The sequence below is a fragment of the Protopterus annectens genome, chromosome 5.part1 (genome assembly GCF_019279795.1).
Source record: "Protopterus annectens isolate FY-2018-M chromosome 5.part1, PAN1.0, whole genome shotgun sequence".
Classification (NCBI taxonomy): Eukaryota; Metazoa; Chordata; order Ceratodontiformes; family Protopteridae; genus Protopterus; species Protopterus annectens.
The window spans coordinates 454,256,611-454,280,001 of NC_056736.1; positions in this window are offsets into that span (position 1 = coordinate 454,256,611).

The window sequence follows — 23,391 nt, forward strand, 5'->3', positions numbered from 1 at the left end:
ATTTTATTTTGAATTTACCATGGTAGAGCACCTGTCTCACCAAACTGCTTTGCTGATGCTGCAGTAGAGGTTTATATCCTTAGACAACATATTTCTGATGTCATTTGACTTACTGATGTGCAGTAAATCCAAGAGTACTAGTTCAGATGATGCTTTGTATGCCAGCCACAGGTACAGGTCCCCTCTTAACAGTTTGTAGGATATGGAGTATAGAGACAGGGCTTTGAGTCAGTCCATGTAGAACATATTGTTTAGGCCTTGTATCCTTTTAGTAAGGTACCTCTAATGGCTAAAGGGGGCATTATATTCAAAGGGTGGCCAAATGAGGACTCTGAGAGACAATTATATCCCTAGATTTAAACACAATCTCTTTATTTACAAGCTGTGCAGTAAAGAAGGACTTTCTTATGACAATGGACACATGTTGGTCGAAGGTTAGGTCACTGGCCACATAAGTTCCAAACTCCATCAATAAGTTCCCAACTCATAAACAACTAGGTCAACTCTTAGGGCTGTATTGTCAGTGTGGTAGCTCCCTGAGGTAGGTGACTTCCCAAATGATACAATGATGCATTTTTTGGCTTTTAGTTTTAGTCCATGATTTTCATACCAGTTATTTAAGACAACCCTTCCTGCAGGATGGCCAAGTAATTTGGGGATTCAGTGACTGCTCCTAGCTTGCAGTCATCTGTAAATGTAATCAGCCAGAACCCCTTGGAATTGGCGGTTACTTCAGAGAAGTAGATTCCAAACAGGAGAGATCCCAGCACAAAACCCTGGGGGACTCCAAAGGTTACTGGTCTCTTTGTAGAGGTAACTTCCTTCATTTTGGTTTCCTGCTTCATATCTGTGAGCAATTCAGTGAGTGACATGGGCTGGTCTTCCCATTTTATTTAGCTTTTCTGCTATACCTGAGTGAGGGGACTGTGTCAAAAGCTTTGGCCAGATTAAGGTATGTGGTTTGTAAAGTTTTATTTTTATCCATTGATTGGTGACCTTTTCAAAAAAGTCCTCAGGTTGAGTAAGCATGACTTGTCCTTGACAAGTCCAAACTGAGATGGGCACAGTGTTTGGAGATTCTCTGTGTCATTATTGATTAGTTCCATGATAAGTCTTTTCATGACTTTCCATATGAGGCTGGTCAGACTTATAGGTCTGTAATTGCCTAGGTCTGTGGAAGGTCCTCCCTTATACAGTGGAATAACAATAGCTGTTTTCCATTCACTTGGTACAAAACCTATATGGAGGCTGAGGTTGAATAGTGTTGTTAAGAGGGTGGCTAAACCATGCTTCATCCTATATAAGATGCATCCAGAGATATTATCAGGAACCATCAATGCAGTATTTTTGCTTTTGCTAGCATTGCTAGGAATTGGTCTTGTGTGATAGAGGTGAGCCAGTTTCATGTGCATCTTGGGGGACAGAGCACAGAGAGAGAGAGAGAGGTGAAGACAGAGCTGAATTTACTGGCCAGTAGGTTCACTATATCTTCAGTCTCAGAGTAGGTAGCATTGCTCACTATCAGATTAGCTCATTGCTGCTTTGTGCTTTTGAGATTACGAACATAACTAAAAAAGGCCTTGTGATTGTCATTGGCTTGGGTTGTTCGAGCTTCAAACATGGCACTGGCGAATTTTATTAAGCTCATGAGCTGGTTGCTTATTTCTGTGATGAGAGCTCAATTTTTCTGGGAATTACGCTTCTTACCTTGATCAAATTTCTCCTCCTTTTATTCATAGGTTCATAGGTTCAAAGGTAGGTACTAGCTATCAGCCCTAGGGCCTATACAAGCATAGCCAAAAAGGTACCCTGGCTTTCGCCACCCAAGAAAATTATTTTCCTGTGCCCGTCGAGCAGAGTCACAGAGGTGATCCCCATGGTGAATTTCCTATTTTCCATGCAATCATCAAGATTTTTCTTGAAGAGTGCTAATGAGGAGCTTTGTTTGATATAGATAGGTAGTTTGTTCCAGAGTATATGAAGTCTTTGGGACAGGAATCTATCCCTCCAGCATGTTCTGTTTATTGTGGTGACAAGGTTTAGGTCCCTAGAGCATATAGCTCGGAGGGATTGAGATTTCTTTAAGTGGAGCATGTCCAACAGCCCTGGGTTTGACATAGCTTTGTAAGTTAGGCAGAGATCGCCTCTGAGTAGGCAATATGCGACAGAGTAAAGCTGGAGTTTTTTGAGACGGTCTGCATAAGGCATCTGTTTGAGGCCAGTAATCCTCTTTGTGAGGTATTTCTGCGGCCTTTCCAGTTGTTGTAGATGTCTTGTGAGGTACATACCAAAAGGGGCGTTGTACTCTATAATGGGTCTAATGAGTGACAAGTAGAGGGGAACAATGACCTCTTTTTTCCTGGATGAGAAACCTTTTGTGATAAGGTGTGTCATGTAGAAGGATTTCCTGACTACTGTGGTGATGTGATTATCAAAGGAGAGACTACTGTCCACCTTTGTCCCAAGGTCTCTTATCACACTTTCGGTGTTAAGTAGACTACCACCTATGTGGTAGCTCATGGGTACAGAATTTTTACCAAACGGGATGACAATGCACTTTTTGGCATTGAGCTTGAGGCCATGGCTTTGACACCAGGCATCTGTCTCAGTGAGGCCCATTTGTAGGATGTCCACATCATTAGGAGTTGCAATTATGGCTCCTAGTTTGCAGTCATCTGTGAACTTCATTAGCCAAAGACCTTCTGAAAAGTAGATACCAAACAGGAGAGGACCCAGGACTGAACCCTGTGGTACTCCACTTGTCACTGGTCTGAAGTCAGATTTGGAGTCTGCTACTTTCACAGTTTGGTTCTGTCACTGAGCCAGTTGGCAACCCATCTTGTGACATAGGGATTTATACCTAGTTTAGTGAGTTTATCTATAATTCCAGAGTGGGGGATGGTGTCAAAAGCCTTGGCGAGATCTAGATCTAGAGATCTGTGTGAACCACCTTACCCTTGTCTGTGTCTTTGGTGACTGCTTCATAGAAGTCAATCAGGTTTAGGAGACATGATCTGCATTTTACAAACCCGAATTGGGAGGGGTCCAGAGTTTAGAGATTACCAGTGTCTTTGTTTATAAGTTCCATGATGATATGTTCCATGGCCTTGCAGACCAGGCTCATTAGGCTAATGAGGCGGTAGTTCCCGAGGTCCATGGTGGCTCCCCCTTTGTGGAGTGGGATAACCATCGCTGTGTGTCATTCAGTGGGCACAAAGCCTGAGGTGAGGCTATGACTGAACATGATGCTTAGGTGGGGTGCCAGTTTTCTGTCGTTCATGTAGAACGCAGTCTGGGATGTTGTCAGGTCCCATGGATGCTGTGTTCTTGGCTTTGGAGAGTGTGGTTTTTACCTGTGCAGCCGTGATTACAGGAACTTTGCATTCTTCTGGTACAAAGATGGGCCCTTTAGGGGGTGGGGGGGGGTAAAGGTAACACTGAACCTATCTGCCAGGATGTTGGCAATATCAGTTGGTTCTGTATATTTAGTGCCATTGTGCTGTAACTCAGAGCAGATCTGAGTGTTGCTGTTGAGATTCTTGACGTAGCTATAAAATGCTTTGTGGTTGTCTTTAGAATCATTGACGATTTTGTCTTCATAACTAGCTTTGGAGTATCTTATGAGGGATCTCAGCTTCTTACTGAGGCTGACCAGTAGTAGTATTGTAAATCTTACTGATATTGTGGTTCCAATATGTGAATTTGGCCTGCACTTGTTCGTGCTGATAAAGTGGGGTGATGTATGTTTCCTAATATTCAGTTGGGTTAACTAGGTTTGGTGGGGAAGTGAAGCTTGCCAATGTTATCACTTAGGAGTAGATAGTTTGTCTTTCTAAAGGTACCTTGGGTGGAAGGGATCTCCGGTTTCAGTTTTATTTCAAAGGAAACAGCTTTATTGTCAGACCTAATAAATAACAAAAGATACACAAGGGATGGTACAAGATGCCTCCATATTAGTAAGTACAAGGTCCAAGATGTTGTTCCCCCTAGTGGGTACTCTAATTGTTCCAGGGCATTTGTATTAACAAAGTCCAGGAACCTCTGTACTTGTGCACTAGCGGTAGTGTTGGTTTCCAAGTCTATAGTTTGATAGTTTAGATCACCTAAGAAAATGGTACCGGGTTTAAAGCTGAGTGATTCTAGTTCCTGTGGATAGGCATTTTGGATTTCTTTGGTCATCATGGGAGTTCTACAGCTAGATAAAATATGATACATGATCTTTCTGATGATTATTTGGACATGAAAAAGCTCTAAAGCGTCATGCTGTTTTACCAGCCTTGATGTAAGCCTGTTCTGGATGAAGATTAAGACACCCTCTCCTGCGCAGAAGTAAGTCTAAACATGTGGAAGGTGTTATAGCCCTGGACAGCTGGAGTGCTCTCTAACATTTTAAACCATGTCTCAGTCACTACTCACTACATATATATCAATGTCTCCCAGGGTGAGAAGGGCTTGTAAGGAGTAGAGTTTCTTGTTTAGGCATTGATCAGTAACATCTTCATATTTTCCTTTGCCTGCTTTGTTATGGTGGAGGCCATCTCAGGTGCAGAAACATTGTCTGTTGGTTATATACTCCCAGGATAACAAGTATTGGACTCCCTTTGAGTGACACCAAAAACTAAGCCAATTATTGAAGTCAATTACTTCATGCTCATATTGCAGTATCATCCCTTGAAAAGGTAAACTGCTGCTCAGTAGGTTCATAGGTTTATAAGTGTGTACTAGGCTAATGGCCCTGGAGCCTTTACAAGCCTAGCCCATAGGATTACCTTGGCATCGTGCCACCTGACCTTAGTTCCCAATGCCTCTGTTGAGTAGAGCCACTGGAGTGATCCCCGGAGTGAATTTTCTATTTCCCATCCACTCATCAAGATTTCTCTTGAAGAGGGCCAGTGAGGTGCTCTGCTTGACATGTATGGGAAGTCTATTCTAATGCTAGGCTCATACCAGCCTGAGACACAGTCTGAAAACTTAATCATGTCTCTCTTCATATTGTTCATGGAGGTACACCTCATCATTGATACCAGCATGAACTATGACAGAGTCATCCTGGTACTTGTTGTTCAAGGACTTGAGTGTGTGCATGATCTAATGGATCCTGGTACCAGACAAGCAACTAACCATCACTGTTTCCTTGTTCAACCTGGTAAGAGGTACATCTGTATGTCTTACAATAGAGTCGCCTATAACAAGAATTGTTGATTGGGTCGATACCTGTCTTACAGGCTCAGCTTTCATGACTTTGGGGCTCCTTGTGCTACATGAGAAGGTAGGCTGAACTTGCTGTGTGTGCTTTGTGCATGTGTTGTGTTCTGGAGGTCCTTAAGGTTTAGGTAAGTTATTCTTTAGAACTTCAGCATATGAAGGATTATACGTATAGTGATGGCCATGGGTAGGTGTGGTGTGTGGTGTACTGACGACAATTTTGGTGTTTGAGTTTACCATTATTGTGAGATTTGTGCATCCATGAACATTGCATACATACATCTCTCTCACACACAGTATTATACTATTTGAGTAATAGAGGATAGTCAGACAGCATGAGACAGTTCTTACACTATCTCAAGGTACCCATCTCAATCAGGCTGACAACAAAGGTTGTGGGGAAGTGTTGGTCCATGGTTTTGACAGCAATGACTCTCGGGGCAGGGGTGACTATAACTGCCTGGAGGTCAGTTAGTTCAGAACAATGTTTAAGCAGTCATGCTACTAAGTATTTAAAGTTCAATACACTTGGAATTTCAATAATCAAAGTATTAACTATCTTGACACTTTAATTTCATCTGGAGCAGATGGGTTCATATCTAAGATTGACAGAAAACTTTTAGTTATGTACTTACCATAACTTCGGATGTATGGGATCCATCTCGCCTACATTCATAACTGATGGGTTCGGAGCCGATCCGGCCGTTCGACTCCACTATATACTAGAACGAAGTCTCTCATTGGCTGGGCTTCCCCTTATCCCAGAATGCACCACGCCTGCTTCCCCAGATCTTGTTTGTTCGCTTTCATACAGGTACAGAAAACACATACCAATAACTGTAACCAACTAGAGCCCTTCCAGAGGAGAGCTCAGCAAGAGCAAAATTTTCTCCAAATCCAAAAGGTAGGGGGAAGGAGGGTGGGTATGTATGAATGTAGGCGAGATGGATCCCATACATCCGAAGTTATGGTAAATACACAACTAAATATCTCGCCTACATTCATAACTGATGGGACAGCGTCCCTAGCACCTAAATCCCGGGTGGCTCATTGGAACACACTCCTGAGAACTGCGGAACCAAATGAAGCTCTGCCTCGGGAAGCCACATCAACCTTGTAATGAGAAATGAAGGTGTGCGGAGAAGACCAAGTAGCAGCCGCACAAATATCATCTATTGAAACTCTGGAGTGAAAAGCTACAGAGGTGGCCATAGCCCTGGTAGAATGAGCTTTAAGTGGGAAAGGTAACTCTCTGCCTGATTGGGAATAAATGAAAGAGATGCAATCCTTAATCCATTTGGCTATGGTGGTTTTGGCAACTGGTAGACCTAACCTATTCTCCGCAAAGGACACAAACAGTTGGTTAGATTTTTCATGTCTGACTGGTCCTATCTAAATAAAAACGCAGTTGCCTGTGAACATCCAACTGGTGGAAGGTATATTCTGCTCTATTAGAAAAATCTGGAAAGAAAACGGGGAGTTCCAATGATTGCTGAATGCACAAAGGGGATGCTACCTTAGGCAAAAAGGATGGATTCAATCTGAGGGAAACTCTGTCTTTATGAAAAATCAAATGAGGAGTAGAACAGAGAGCCTGAAGCTCTGAAACCCGCTTAGCAGAAGTTATTGCCACTAGAAAGGCGGTTTTCCACGACAGAAATTTTATATCACAAGTGGCTGCCGGCTCAAAGGGACGGGCAGTTAAGGAGGCCAGAACCAAATTTAAGTGCCAGGGGGGCACAGGATGAGCCATAGGAGGCCTGAGGAGCCACGCTCCCTTAAAAAAGGACTTGCAAAGTCTGTTAGCCATTAAGGAAGGCTCTATGGAAACATGAAAATTAGATATAGCCGCCAGTTGAACTTTAATTGTGGAGACTGAAGAGCCTGAATGAAACAATGAAGATAGAAATTCCAAGACCTGCGGAACTGGGGCCGTAAGAGGATCAATGCCTCGCTGCTGGGCCCAAAAGGCAAACCTTTTCCATTTGCTGGAATACAGCTTAACGGTGGACAGCTTGTGGGAAGAGGACAAAATGTACATCACCTCTGGAGAAAGAGAGTTATCTCTAACTAAGGATGGAAGTGGAGTAACCAAGCAGCCAGTCGCAACGACCAAAGGGACGGATGAGAGTGTCCCGACTGATGAGACAACAGGTCCGGCACTGGGTCCAGAATCCAAGGGCCCTGTACCGCATACTTCTGAAGGAATGGGAACCAAACCTGATGGGGCCAATGTGGGGCGACCAAAATCATGTGGCTCCCTACATGAAGAGCCTTCTGAATCACCCTCGGAAGACGGGGGATCGGGGGCAAGGCATAAAGGAGACCAGAGGGCCAATTGTGGGCTAGAGCGTCCCTGGGAGACTGCCCCTGGGAGGGAGTCAGAGTGAAGAACTCTCTGCACTTCGCATTGTTGGGGCTGGCGAACAAGTCGCAACAAGGGAGACCCCATTTGGCAAAGATCTGTGCAGCCACTCTGTTGTTGAGGGACCACTCGTGGGGCAACAGGAGAGTCCTGCTGAGCCTGTCTGCAATCACATTGGCTTTCCCCGGAATGTGCGTGGCTACTAAGAAACGTTGAGTAGCTATGGCTCAGCGCCATACTCTCATGGCCTCTCTGCAAAGGGGGTAGGACCTGGTTCCACCCTGCTTGTTTATGTGCCAAACTACCGACATGTTGTCGGATAGAATCGCAATAGTACCTTGGGGGAGAGCCTGATGAAGTGCTTGCAAAACCAGAAGCACCGCTCTCATTTCCAGGATATTGATGTGAAGGTGTGCTTCGCAATCCTGCCAAGTGCCTTGGACAGACCTGTCCAGATAATGACCCCCCCACCCTATCTGGGAGGCGTCCGTGGTCACTGTGGCAACAGGGGGCTGAAGGGCGAAAGGACGCCCCTGGTCCAGGTTGGACCGACGCAGCCACCAACGGAGGTCCCAACGACAACTGTCTGTAATCAGAACCAGGTGGTTCAGGGGAAGTTCTTGGTATGACCATTGAACCGATAATAGCCATTGCAGCACCCGCATGTGCAGCCTGGCTAATGGTACTAAGAGGATAGTTGCAGCCATCGTGCCCAATAACTGAAGAATCTGTCTGGCAGGAACTCGAGATTTGGGTAACAAATTTAGAATCTGTGATTGTAGAACCTGAATTCTTTCTGATGGCAAAAATGCCCGCATCCTTTTTGTGTCTAACTCTACGCCTATAAAGGTGATACGCTGAGATGGCCGCAGCACAGATTTTTCCCAATTGAAAGTGATTCCCAGCGAGAGACCCAAAGTTACTGTGGCCATCAGCGCTCGAATCAGTAGATGCTCAGAGGTGGCAGTGAGGAGCCAGTCGTCGAGATAGGGAAACACTTGGAATCCTAGACTTCTCAGGTGAGCTGTCACCACTGCCAGACACTTGGTAAATACCCTGAGGGCTGTGGTGAGACCAAAGGGCAGTGCATGAAACTGGAAATTACTGGTTCCTAGGTGGAAGCGTAAATGACTCCTGGACTCTTGACATATCAAAATGTGATAGTAAGCGTCCTTGAGGTCTATGGAGCACATCCAGACATCCTTCTCCAATAACGGGAGAATGGACTGAAGGGTGACCATCCGGAACTTGGACTTCTTCACAAAATGATTTAATGAGCTTAGGTCTAAAATGGGCCTTACGTCCCCTGTCTTTTTTGGCACCAAAAATAATCTTGAGTAAGTTCCTGATCCGATCTGGTCAGCGGGGACGGGCTGGATGACCCCTTTGTTTAGCAGCTTTGAAACTTCTACGGCTGCTAGATCCCGTTGACTGGGTGGCACGTCCGGGATTCTCCTTGTAGGAGGAGGGAGCTTGAAAAAGGGGATGAGGTAGCCTCCAGTTACAATGTGAAGCACCCACTGATCCTTGGTTATAGATTCCCAAGCCTGTGGGTGTTTCGCAAAACGACCCCCAACTGGCTCCGGAGAAGCACAGCCGGGCCACATCCTAGGGATGTTGAGGGTAGGAGGAACCACGAAAGGAATCGCGGTCTCCAGAGTTACGGGGGCCTCTGCCACCTCTAGGGCGGCGTCTTCCTGAATTCCCCCCCCCTGCCTCTGGAGGGGGGATCACTCGGTGGAGTAGAGAAGAACTTTTGGGATTTTCTGAACCACATTTTCCCTCCTCTCTGGGCCTTGGGGTAAGGTCTAGAGGGAGCGGAAAAATGGGCCCCAACGGCAGTCAAGGTCTTGCCCTCCTGCTCGCACCGAGTAAGTGTGTCCTTCACCTTGGGTCCAAACAAAGAAGACCCATCAAAAGGGGCATCGGCAAAGGAAGACTTAAAGGCCTCCACGAGTGGACACAAGCGTAACCAGGCTTGTCTCCTAAGAGCCACTCCTGTGCCCGCTGCTCTCGCCTTCGGCTGCATAGAAAATGAGCCTCATGGACGAGTTGACAATAGAAGATAGGGTAGTCATCTGGGCGCCTATGGTCTGGGCTAACGCCTCAGGAAGATTACCTGCAAGAGACTCTCCTAACTCCTTGAGGAGGTCCCTTTGGAGCCTTGTAAAATGACAGAGATAGTTCAGCGACCGCAGGGTAAAGATCGCTGAAGAAAGGGTACACTTCCCGTACCTATCCATGCTCCTAGAATCCTTATTAGGAGGATGAATAGACGTTGAAGCCTCTGCCACGTCCTGCTGAGTGGCAGATGCCACCACCATAGCATCAACTGCAACACCCTTAGTGAGGAAGTCCTTCTGGGGAGGGGCTGAAAGAAACTTATTAGGTCTGGCAGGCACCGGTTCCACTGTATCAGGATGTTCCCACACCCTCCGAGAGATTAGATCTAATAACTCGTCGAAGGGTGGAGACACCCAGGAGGAAGAGGGCTGGGCCCCGAAGGCCTTGAGGAAGACTGACTCCTCAGCGGTAGGGGCTTTGGATTGCCAATCGCCTCTCTGTCTCAAGATCTCAAGGATATCCGAGAAGGAGATGTCATCCGAGGACGATTTTGGGGACCCCTCCGCATCATCGAGGTCAGTATCTGAAGTGACGGACTCATCTTGGGAATCAACGTGCTTCCTCTTGCACAGTTTCTTCCTCGGGGGTTCATCCAAAGCAGATTCAGAAGGACCCCCTGGAAGAAGGGAACCCTCTAACGGGGTATCCTCAGGCCCCGGGGCCCCACTGTCATGGGAAAGAATGTCTCCAGAGGCACCAGTACCCAAAACTTGGGATGGTGAGGTAGAAACCTGCTGAACCGGCAAGGTCATGGCCAGCGCACTCCTCATGGCCTCAAAAGCAGGACCTCCAGACTCTGCAGAGGGCACTTGCTGAGAGACCACGGCGGTACCGGGAATACCTGCGGCCAATGCTCCGAGGGGAAGACTGGGCATCGAAGAGGCGAGCTCCACAGTGTTACCCTCGGCCCCCGCCGAGGAAGACCCAGTACCAAACCCTGACACTGAGGACAGGGTAGGAATGAAGGTCGGAGCAGAGAAACTCCGAGGGGGTCCCTGCTCCGACTGGACGATTCCACTGCGTTCTACCAGCACCGACTCCAACGGCTCCAAGGGGGTCGGAGGAGGAATCAAAAGCACGGAATGGGGAATCGGCTCCGAAGTCGAGTGGGCAGGAATGAGATCATTTTAGTAAAAACTGGGGACTGGAACAGCCTCTGGATAACCCTATCCAAATCCGAATCCGACAACCTAGAGGATTTGGAGGAAATAGACTGGGGTCGAGAAGACTTTTGCCTCTGCTCTGATAAAACAGGAGATCGGCTCCGAAAGGGTTCCAACACTATCGGACCCGAGACCGGAACCGTTTGTAAGGGTGTCGGCGCCGAAGGCGGCTCCGGGGCCGAGGGGGAAGAGTCTGAGCTGCACACCTCCAACGGCTCCGAGACCAAGGGAGCTGAAGTAGGTGATTTGGCCTCTCGATGCGCTAACCTGCGGCTCCGACACCAATGGAGCCGAGGAAAGAAGCACCGAGGCAGACCCTTCAGCCATCGGCTCCGAAGCCATTGGAGCCGAGGAAGAAGTCGATCCATGTTTCTTAGATGTCGGGTCCGACGGACTGGTCGGAGCCGACGATCTATGCTTCTTGGGTGTCGGGCCCGACGGACTGGTTGGAGCCGACGATCTCTTCTTTTTAGAAGCTGGAGATGAAGCCAACGCTTCCTCAAATGAAGGCTTAATAAGACCTCTAAGTATCAGCTTGTTTTTTCTTTCTTGTAGGACCCTGGAAGAAAAAGCGTGACAAACACTGCAAGTATCCTGTAGATGTTTAGGCCCTAAACAGTACACGCAGACAGCATGGCTGTCTGTAATAGACATTTTATAATTACATTTAGCACATTCTTTAAATCCTGATTTCTGCTCCTTAGACATACTGAACACAGTAGAAACAGGTAACAGATAGCTAGAATACGCAGAAGTAAACTAATATATGGGCTAAAGCCCTCTAACTTAAACGAGCTTAGCCCGATACAATAGGAAAAAAACAAGAAACTATTTCAGTCACACAACAAGAAAATAAGCACACAATAAGGGCAAAGGCCCTCTAACTTAAACGGGCCTTGCCCAGTACACTAGAAGCTCGAAGAAAAAATAAAATTCTAACTTTCACAAAAACTGACCACAAACGCTCACAAAGCTGTTAAAACAGCTGTTTGTTTAAAATCTGACAGAAACCCTAGCCAAAAAGACCAAAAAGGTCAAGAAAATACACTTAGCTCCAGCCAAGTCGAGACCACGTCCAGCTTGAAAAGTGGCAAACGAGATCTGGGGAAGCAGGCGTGGTGCATTCTGGGATAAGGGGAAGCCCAGCCAATGAGAGACTTCGTTCTAGTATATAGTGGCCAGATCGGAGCCGACGGATCAGCTCCGAACCCATCAGTTATGAATGTAGGCGAGATAGGATCCCATTACATCCAATTTTTAGCAATTTTTTTGCACTACAATAGCTACCACCCTATGAGTTACAAAGAGTTTGGTAAAAGGACAATACATTCAAGTAGCTAGAATGACTTCTAGTAAATAGGCCTTGAAAGAAGAATTCACTGTTCTAAAGAACATGTTCACTCAGAGGGGCTACCCAGCATATTTTGGAAACACTATTAGTATGGAAATATTACATGACTGGGGGAATAAACACAACCCCCTACAAGGACTAGATTTACATATAGAAAAGAAAAAAAATGGTAGCTGAGAAGCACTCCACTGGAAATAAGAACCATGATTACAAAAGGACGCTGATCCTAGAATATAATGAAGTAGCCCCCTATGTTAAAACATTATTAGCAAGAACTAGTACATTATTAATTCTAACACCATCCTCATGAACATTTTGGGTTCTGAATCAATATTTGTGACAAGACAGCACACAATTTAAAACAAATTTTTGAGACTTATGGTACCTACACTAATTTTTTATTTATTTTATTTAAATTTGTTGACCGGGAGTGTCCGACTGGACGTAGGTCCATTTTCAGCGGAGGCCCGGGGAGAAAAGCTCCACAGTTAAAATAGACAGTATATACATTGGATTACATAGTGAATAACAATTTACATAGCAATTACTTACAACATATTTACAGATGAAGAACATAGTACATCAGTAGACAACTAGAATCTTTATCTGTGAAGTGCATACCAGACATTAACAAATGTTACAAGAAGAAGAAGTTTGTGCTGTATAATAAGTACTGGCTTATGAGCATCTGAGCTTGCTATAATCAAGGTAGTTAGTGGAATGGAAAGAAAGGTAGTGGTTGGATGGGGTAGATGATATTAGAGTGGGAGTTGCAAGGGCATAGCCAGTATTTTTCTAATGAATCTGGACAGAGAAAATGTACCACTTCATGTGGGTTTTGTAAACCATGCTCAAACATTACCACACAAAAAGAAATTACTCTTAACAATGGGCTTAAAAGCAAAATCAGGTTTGTCAATGGTAATTGTGCCACAACAGGTTTAGTATATCTGGCAGCCTGCTCAGGATGCCACAGGTTTTACACAGGCAAAACTGAGTGAGCATTCTGCAAAAGAATACAAGAATATCTTTACAACATCAGCAAAGAGAACACAAAAAATTCTTTATACATACACAAGGTGGTTTGCTCAAGACCATTGCACATATAAATTTGGAATACTGGAAAAAATACCCAGGGAGTCCAGAGGTGGAGACTGGGGTAACTTTACAGAATTTAAAGAATTAAAATGGCAATTACAATTAAATGCAACTGATCCACCTGGCTTGAATGACATGACATCAATTCATTCAGTATTAAAATCAAAATGCCAAATTATTAAAAACATTCAGTATTGCATTTGTTTGACATTTATTAACAAATTACTCAGACAAAATTAAATTTTTTTAAATAATGTAATGTTCTGATTTTGCAATGTTTATTATTTTTTGTAGTGCACACATGTTGTTCACATTATTTTAGGGACAAAGATTCCAATCTACATTAGGCAGAGCTTCTCGCTAACACTCTTCAAGAGAAACCTTGACGAGTGGATGGGAAACAGAAAGTTTACCCCGTGGATCACTTCAGTGGCTCTGCTGGACAGAGGCACAGGGAGCTAATCTAAGGGGGCAGCGAAAGCCAACACATTCTGGCTATGCTTATAAATGCCTTCAGGCAGATAGCCTAGTACCTACCTATGAACCTATGGCTCAGCATGCTTTTCTAACACTCTATTGAAAGAGGTATATGTTTTTAAAGTTTATTTCCTAGCCAAGGCAATTTGATGTTAAGACATGCCTATGAACAGATCTTGCTTTTACTATTGTTCACTTGTTTATGTATTTATTATACTGTATCTTTAAGGAGGCCTGTATATAAGGAAGTGATATATGTAGCCCTTTTACATTCTGATGAAGTTCCTGTTAGGAAAGAAAGTGCTTAATACTGAAAAACCTGAATAAAGCATCTAGCTTTACTGCTCATTGTGTTTTGTTTACACTTGGTGGATTTATCTACAGTCATTCTGGTCTCCCTCAGAGACTGACAGCATTTTGTATTGGGTTATAGTAAAAACTCACTAATTTAACACTAAAATCAGTACAAGCGGTATCAGTGCATTCAATATAAAGAAATAAATGAATGTTATAAAAGGTCTTTTAGCCTGGTGAATAGTTTAGGGAGAGAGACTTTGCAAAATGACACTTATGTGCTTATTGTCAACAGCCAATGAATGGAGAGACAGAGGAAATTATGTTGTCAAATTATCATAAGGAGCAGACAACAATGGGCACACTAGGTTTAACAACAGAACTACAACACAGTGGGTGGGAGGGAAAAAGAAGTTATGTCTTACCATAACGTTCCATCTGTATTGTTGATCCTCGTTCATTCCTTACGCATGGGAAAGAGTCCCCAGCTACCTCTATTCCTGGGAGGCTCTCATGGAAGGACATTCCTAAGCAACACAGAACTGAAAGATGCTCTTCCCCTGGAGGCCAAGTCCAATTTGTAATGACTGATGAAGGTATGAGGAGTAGCCCAAGTTGCAGCTGCACAGATGTCATGTAAGGAAGCTCTGGCATGGAAGGCAGCAGAAGTTGCCACCGACCTTGTTGAATGAGCTTTCATGGTAGTAGGCAACGAGATATTGCGTTGTGTATAAATGAAGGTCACACAGTCCTTCAACCATCTAGCTAATGTGACCTTAGCAACAGCAGATCCTAATCTAGGTCCAGAAAAAAACAAAAATAACTGGTCAGATTTACGAAAGGACCTAGTCCTGTTTAAGTAAAAATGGATTTGCCTGTGGATATCTAGGGTATGTAGGCAATACTCTCCTCTGTTTGAATGATTGGGAAAGAAAACTGGCAATTCAATGGCTTGATTAATGGACATTTCAGAGATCACTTTAGGCAGAAAAGATGGATTAGTTCTCAGAGACATTCTATCTCTATGAAAAATCAAGTAAGGACTCTTGATACATAGAGCTTGAAGCTCAGAAATACGTCTGGCAGAAGTAATGGCGACCAAAAACAAGGTTTTCCATGACAAGTACTTGAGGTCGCAAGAAGAGGCAGGTTCAAAAGGTGGCATTATCAGAGCTTGTAGAACTAATGATAAATCCCATGGTTGAATAGGTTCCCTAAAAGGTGGCTTCAGATGATTCACACCTTTTATGAAGGTCTTGCACAACTTGTTGGACATAAGAGAGGAATCTTGTACACCCTCATGAAAATTATAAACTGCAGCCAAATTAACTCTAATGGTACAGGCCGATAGACCCGATTGAAAGAGGTCGGCCAGATAGTCTAGTTATCGACACTGGTACTGAGAAGGGATCTACTTGTTTATATTTCAGCCAACAGGTAAATCTTTTCCACTTGCTCAGATAAGTAATTCTAGTGGAAGACTTATGAGATGCAATGAGAATATCAAGTACTTGTAAAGAAAGATCATTCTACTGGCAATCAAGGGAATTGGAGAAGCCAAGCTGTGAGCTTCAGGCTGTTCAAGTTGAGATGAATCAGGCTCTGTGAATGTGAGATCAACTCTGGGGTTGGATGGAGAATCCATGGTCGATCTAGTAGGTGAGGCCAAAGGAAGGGGAACCAAATCTGTCAAGGCCAATATGGTGCTATGAGGATCACCTTGCTCTTCAACCAATGGGCTTTCTTCAGAAACTGGGGAATGAGGGGAAAGGGTGGAAATGCATAAAGAAGACCCGAGGGCCAATCATGGACTAGAGCGTCCCTGGGCGACTGTCCAGGTGGGGGAATCAGGGCAAAGTAGTTGCTGCATTTGTAGTTGGTCGGGAATGCAAAGAGGTTGCAGCAAGGACGGCCCCAGCGGTGGAAGATCTCTGCCGCTATCAAGGGATTCAGGGACCACTCATGAGGTTGAAGAATGCACCTGCTGAGTCTGTCTGCTATCACGTTGGAACTCCCGGGAATGTGCGTTGCTAGAAGAAAACGGTTGGTAGCCATCGCCCATTGCCATATTCTCATGGCCTCTCGACAAAGGGGGTAAGATTTGGTCCCACCTTGCTTGTTGATGTACCAGACCACCGCCATGTTGTCTGATTGAATCGCAACTGTCCCAGAAGGCAGCAGGGGATGGAATGCTTGCAACGCCAGAAGTACCGCCCTCAGCTCTAGAACATTTATATGCAGATGGGCCTCCAGTTCAGACCAAGTGCCTTGGACTGTCTGTCCCTGACATAGCCCCCCACCCCATCAGGGAGGTGTCCATGATCACTGTGGCCTTGGGTTGCTGGGGGGAGAAGGGGCGAGACCATTGCGACAGGTTGTGTGTCATCTACCAATTTAAATCCTGTTTGCACCTGTGGGTTACTCGAATCATGGCTGAAAGAGGATCCTGAAAAGGATGCCATTGGATAAGCAGTAGCCATTGTAGAAGCCTCATGTGAAACCTGGCCAGGGGGAACAATGGTGATGGAGGCTGCCATGGAAACCAACAGCTGTAGAACCGAGTGAGACGTGGATTTTTCCCTTAAAAGGATTGGAACCAGTTGTTGCTTTATCCTTAGAATTCTGTGCTTTGTGTCCAAGATAACCCCTATGAATTCTGTCGACTGAGATGGGGTGAGATTGGATTTTTGCCAGTTTATGGTTATGCCTAGCCTTTGAGCAGCAAGGAGAGAGTATGCCAGGGCATTTTCCAGTAGATGTCTGGTGGGGGCGGAAATGAGCCAGTTGTCTAGGTAAGGAAACACCTGGAATCCTTGAAGTAGCAAGTGAGCTGTGACAACTGCCATGCACTCTGTGAACACTCTGGGGGCTGTAGAGGGTCCAAAGGGCAGTACTCTGAACTGGTAGTGACTGGCTCCTGCACGGAAGCGCAGAAATCTTCTTGATGGCCTGTCCACTTTTATGTGGTAGTATGCATCTTGAAGATCTATTGAGCACATCCAATCATCTTTTTCCAAAAGTGTGAGGATAGACTGTATTGTGACCATCCGGAATTTTTGTACTCTCGCAAACTTGTTCAATACACTGAGATCCAAAATTGGTCTCCAGTCCCTGGTTTACTTTGGCACCAAAAATAGTCTTGAGTAGAATTCGGATCCTATCACGTCTGGAGGGACCATTTGGATGACTCTCTTTCTTAGCAGTTTTTCTATCTCTAGTGCTGTTTCTTCCCTTTGACTGGGTGGAACGTCGGGAAGGTTTTTTGAAGGGGCAGGACAAAGATCGAAGGGGATATGATAACCTCTGGTTATAATCCTTTGTATCCAAGAATCGGTGGTGATGGTTAGCCAGGCAGAAGGGTACAAGGAGAAATGTCCCCCAACCACCTCCAGAGGAAAGGAGTTGGGCCGCTCTTCAGGAGCGCTGGTAGGATTGACCAGGGAAAGAATCCCTGGAACCCTGGTTACGCGGACCCCCTCTGCCCTGAAAGGAGTGTCTTCCCTGTGAGTTTCCCCCTCTGCCTCAAGGGGAGAACTCAGCCTGTGTGTCACGGAAAGGACCCTGAGATTTCTTGAACCATATCTTCCCACTCTTTTGGTTTCAGGAGAAAGCGCGTTGAGGGGAAGAATAACGGACACCTATAGCAGAAAGGGTCTTACCGTCCTGTTCACATCTGGCCAGTGTGTTTTTAACTTTGGGCCCAAACAACGTGGAGGCCTCAATGGGAGCGTTAAGGAAGGAAGCCTTAAAGGGTTCCGCAAAATTGCACAAGCGCATCCAAGCGTGTCGTCTCAAGACCGCAGCTGAACCCGCTGCTCTAGCTGCTCCTTCTGATGCGTGAGATATCAGTCACATAGAGGAGTTAGATATCAGATCCCTTTGAAGCTTGGTAAAGTGTGCCATATAATTCAGGGACCTGATAGTAAAGGTCGCTGAAGCAAAGGTGCACTTCCCTATCCTGTCCAGGCAGATGGACAGTCTGGCTTTCTTCTTCTGTCAGATCCTTTTTTGTTGCGGCCGCCACCACTAAAGCATCCACAGGAAGACCTTTGGACCAATGGGGATCCGTGGCAGGAGGGGAAAAAATCTTATCTGGCCTCCAGGGAACAGCTTCGCTGGTATCAGGAGCCTTCCAAAGCACGCTGCACGATGAGCCGGACAAGTACATCGGCAGGTGGAGTAACCCAGGAGGTAGGAGGCCGGGCACTAAAGGCCTGCAGGAACACAGATTCCTCAGAGGTCAGACTAGAGGACTGCCAGTCACCTCTCTGTTTCTGGATTTCGAGGATATCACCAAAGGATACCTCAGATGGTGACCAAAGGGATCCTTCCCCCTCATCGAAATCTGTGTCTTCAGTGAGGGACTCCTCTGTGGAGTCCATGTGCTTCCTCTTACATGAACTTTTCCGGTGGACCTCTTCAGTGGGAGAAGCTGGAGAAGACAGCAGAAAAGGGGATTCTTGTGGGAATATGTCCTGAGGCCCTTGCACCTGGTGTCTGCTAGGTGCGACTTGTAAAACCAGTGTACCAGAGGAGGACGGAGGTATAGACAGCCCAGTATCACCAGCAGCAGCGAAAGCCTTCTCCATCAGTTGGAAGGCTGGCCCACCTGAAGAGGAGTGCATGTCTAGGACAGGGGTCACCCCTCCCCTAAGTGGCTCAGCCTGCCGACCCGGAGTCCCTGGATGGCTGTGGAGCAGCAAACTATGCATGTCACAACTGACAACCTGGGTCATAGCAAAACTTTCCTGCCATGAAGGCAACTGCGGTTCCTTAAAGGGGACCGCAGAAGGGAAAGACTGTGCTATATCCATGGACTTCAAAGGCAATGAAGGAGGAGAATAAGAAGGGGTCTTTGGAGATGGGTGATCACCTCACAAGGAAGGATAGTTCCTGAGGGGTGGGATACCTCTGGCCAAGAGCACCTGATCCACAAGATGCAACACATCATATTTGGAAAGGCTTCTAGTGGATCTCATGGAGACTGAGGGAGAAACAAGTCTGTCCACAGAAGAGGCAAATTCAGTGCCCATCTCACCCGTCTGCACTGAGGACAATGGTGCCGTGAGAGACTGGACTACGGGTGTCTGCACCGAAGAAGTCATCGGTGCTGAGGTTATGGTCTGTACCGACACAGGGATCGGTGCCGAAGTGGTTGCCGGTACCAAAGCTGGAACCGACAAAACTGGAGTCAACAATAAAGGCGTCGGTTCCGAGGAAGATCTCGGAGCCGACGAGGTCAAGGTCTGCACTGACTGAACGGTCGGTACTGATACAGTGGTAATAGTCTGAACCGAGGAGCCGCTCGGTGCCGATATAGTGAAGGCTGCTAGAGAAGACAGAGCCGAGATCACTAATGGAGCCGAAGGCCTCGGTGCCAAAGGTCTAGGCACCGAAAGCACTGGAGCTGACTGAGTGAGCTCCAGAGCCGAAACTTTAGCCTTTTTAGGTTTTGGTTGGTGGGAGTCCCCAGCCAGGGATGAAGGCAAAGATTTAGCCTTAGTAGGAACATCCAAGATTTTCTTATGGGCTCTAGGAGGGGTTTAGGCCTCCAACCCAGAAATAGCCTCTGAAAAGGGAGATTTAGAAAGTCCCTTCAGTAACAGCTTGTTTTTCCTTTCTAACAAGGTTTTATTCGAAAAGTTCTCACAAATAGTACAGGGAGGGTCAACAGACAAATGGGACGCCCCCAAACAATAAACACACAAAGAGTGTGCATCAGAAGTAGGTAGTCTGTGTCCACAATCAGAACACCGTTTAAACCCCAGACTACCTTTCTTATCTGCCATGACAGCAAATTAATTAATAGAAAAGGTACCACCAATGGTACAAGAGAATACCCGAAGCTATGAGAAAAAAGGGGAAGTATTACCAACGATGGCAGAGAGAGAATACCTTGCGGTAAAAGTGGTAAAGAAAATAGCAGAAAAACCTGAAGAAATTATGTACACTAGATGCGATAGGGTAAGAGGCAATGAAATATAAACTTTTCTGACAGAAAAGTAATCTGAAAGACTATTAAACAACAAATAACTGTACATAACTCAAGAGAAGTAGCTTGACACGACTGAATGGCAACACGGCAAATGAAATCTGGGGTAACAGGGAGAGGGGGATTGAGGGTAAGAGTTTAGCTCGAGGGTTTGAAGCTGACGTGAGCTTGGAAAATGGCCGTCTCAGTTCCGAGGTTGGAACCGATACCCATGCGTAAGGAATGAACGAGGATTAACAATATCAGATTAACTATTAGACCCTTAGCTCTGAGCTGTCTGGCCTGGAACTGCCTTAATGCAACAATAGTACTGAACTAGCCTGATATACGTTCGGTGCATAAGAATGAAACTAGGGTGTAATACCAACAGTTAGTCATTTTAAATAGCAAAATGCAGTGCAACTATGTACTGGAATTATATATATATATATATATATATATATATATATATATATATATATATATATATATGTGCATATACATACACATGCATAAAAGTGGATATCAGTGTTGGCACACTGAAAGAATCACAATAAAAAGTAGAGTCAAAGCAAAGTGTATAGAAGGAAAAAGGGCAGGAAGAGATTAAGTTATATGACCATAGTGATAACAGTTGCATTTTACTAGAGTCTTGTAATGTGCTTTTATTTATAATCAGAAATTATCTTTAAGAAAAGAACAGAGTCATTCCCACAGTTTGGGACCACAGACTTAGAAAGCATGTTCTGTACAGTGATGCCTAGTTTGCGAGGTTTGGAGAAGAGAACCTGAATGGTTATGATTTATAAGGTTATGTGTTGGGTGCATCTCTGAATAGTCTGGAGGCTAGTGTGGGAAAGTTCTCATTCTTGATAAGTTTAAATACAAGTGTGCGTCACTTAATGTCCTTCCACACAACGTCCAACCGCATTTACGTCCATAATGAGCTAATCGAACGCAAATGCAGTCGTATGTTGTGAAGGAGGACAGTAAGTGAAGCACAGTGTAAAGTATACAGGCTCGTTTAGCATCCTAGTCACTTAACGTTCAATGGGACAAAACCTATCCCAGACATTAAGCAATGGTTACCTGTAGTTGAGAGGTGAGTCGAAAGTCAGTATGGTGTGTCACAGGTAGCCAGTGGTTTTGAAGTGGTATTCATTTTATGGGAAAAGAATGATGAAGCTACATATGGCATTTGAAATGGACTGAATGGTGGATACATTTCTTTTAAACGATGCAGCAATGAGAGGGAGACGATAATCTAGCTGAGGCAGTAAGATACTCTTTATCAATGGCCTTCCTACAGAGTGTAGACAGAAAAGAGGTGATCCTATTAGTCCAGAATAGGAGACAGTTGATTTTTTATGTGTGCAGTCCAGCTGGAGATGAAATTTAGGAAGGAGCTCAAGCCAACCCTAGGTATTTGAATGAAGATACATTTTCAGTAGTATTATTCAGGTAATTGAGGATTTGTAGAGGTCTATAGATAGAAGTGAACTTTTGCTTAGTTGAAAACAACATTGTTTTTGTTCTACAGAAGTTAAGCAATAATTGTTTGTCACTGACCCATTGAATAAAGGCATGAAAATCAGCCAGAAGTTCAAATTCAAGAGAAGAGACAGAGTAGTTGGAGCAGTATAAGGCCATGTCATCAGCATAAAGCAAGTGAGGAAGATGGGGTAAGAATAGATCCTTGGGGAACACCTTTCTGCAGGGGGACAGCTGGAGAGATTAATGTGATAAAAATTCACTGAGAAGTGGCAGTTAGAGAAGTAGTTTCTCAACCAGGACAGTGTGTCATCACTAATGCCTATTTCAGTGAGATGGTCTACAAAAATCAGCAGGATTAAAAGCTCAGGTAAGGTCATGAGATAAAAATGATGATGTATAATCAATCTGTATGGAAATCTCCAGGAACAGATGGTATTCCTGTGTAAGTCTGGCAGTTAGGAGGGAAGACAGTGATAAAGATCCAGGCAGTGCACTTATTAGCCAGTTACTGAAATTTACCCAGAAAGATAAATTCACTGGCTCTCTTTTCTGAGTTTCTGTTTTCACACTGGGGGAGCAGAAATTAAACTGTTACTCAGTGTGAAGCCATCTTGGAAGTCCCGTGATAGTGGGATTTTGGATGCAGATCCTTAAAGAAAATAATAACAATCATACAGAATATTATAGTCATGAAGTTGAAGAAAGTATTCTAAGAAGTAAGCCAACATGGGAATGAAAAAAGGAGATTTTGCCAACAAGGATGACTACAAGTAGAGGTGCAGAACATAGGTAAGAGGGGACTTGGATTTACTGCAGAAAACTGGCAAATGTATCAACTACTGGGAGCAAATAACTAGCGACTGAAAGGTAACAGAGTGAGATGAGGCCAAGAAGAAATTTGGACTGCAGACTGCAAAAATCAATCTGAAGAGAAGAGAATAGAAAAGATTGGGAAGACAGACTATAAAAGCAATTTACAGTGGAACATGGGAAGACATATTGTGGCTCCAATTATGTAACAAAATCCAGAAGGTTTAGGATTTTTACTTGGATCTGCTTGCAAATGTATTTGTATACTCAAGTAGATTTGAAATAAATTTCCTCTAGCAGATAGCAAATGTTGAAGGTGTGATGGGGAAGAAGAAGGTAACTGGGAGCAAGTTTTTTTTGGGAGTGTAATGAGTTGACAGGAAATTATTCTTTTGGGTTCAAATACATTATCTGAATTCCCTAGGCATGGTAAGGCCTTATTAAAGTTTAATTCTATTGTCTGCCAAAAAGCAATTACTAGAAGATGGAAATCAAAATCTAAACCAACTGTATTTGAAGTGCTGAATGTTGTAAAAGAGATAAAAGAACTGGAAGTGGGATCTTTAGAAAAGAGAAGGAGCAAATTAAATAGAAATAAATGAATTTGTAGGAACAATACATGCAGAATAGTATTCTGGAGGAGTAGTAAGGTTTAAGGATGGGCAGAAATTGAGCAACATATTTAATGTTGAACCAAATGACAGTTGCTATAAAGAAAGAAAACATATATGTAATGTATAAGATATTTAAATAAAATAATTCTAACTTGATTTGTTGTCTTTTCTATTAATGTTTCTGTGCCTATGTCTCAAGTGGTAATTTAATAAAAGTGCTAAAAAGGTACAACAGAAGTCAATAAAAATGGCTTCAGTAATTAGGCCTTTCACCATTCCAAAAAATGCCTTCTCTGAGTGTCTAGATTGTTCTGGTTGTACTGTGACCAGACCAAAAGCCATGGTGCTTCTGAGACAGAAGGAGGTATTGGCTGATGTACTGAGTGAGTTGCAAGTAAAGTATTTTTTCCAGAATCATTCCTAAA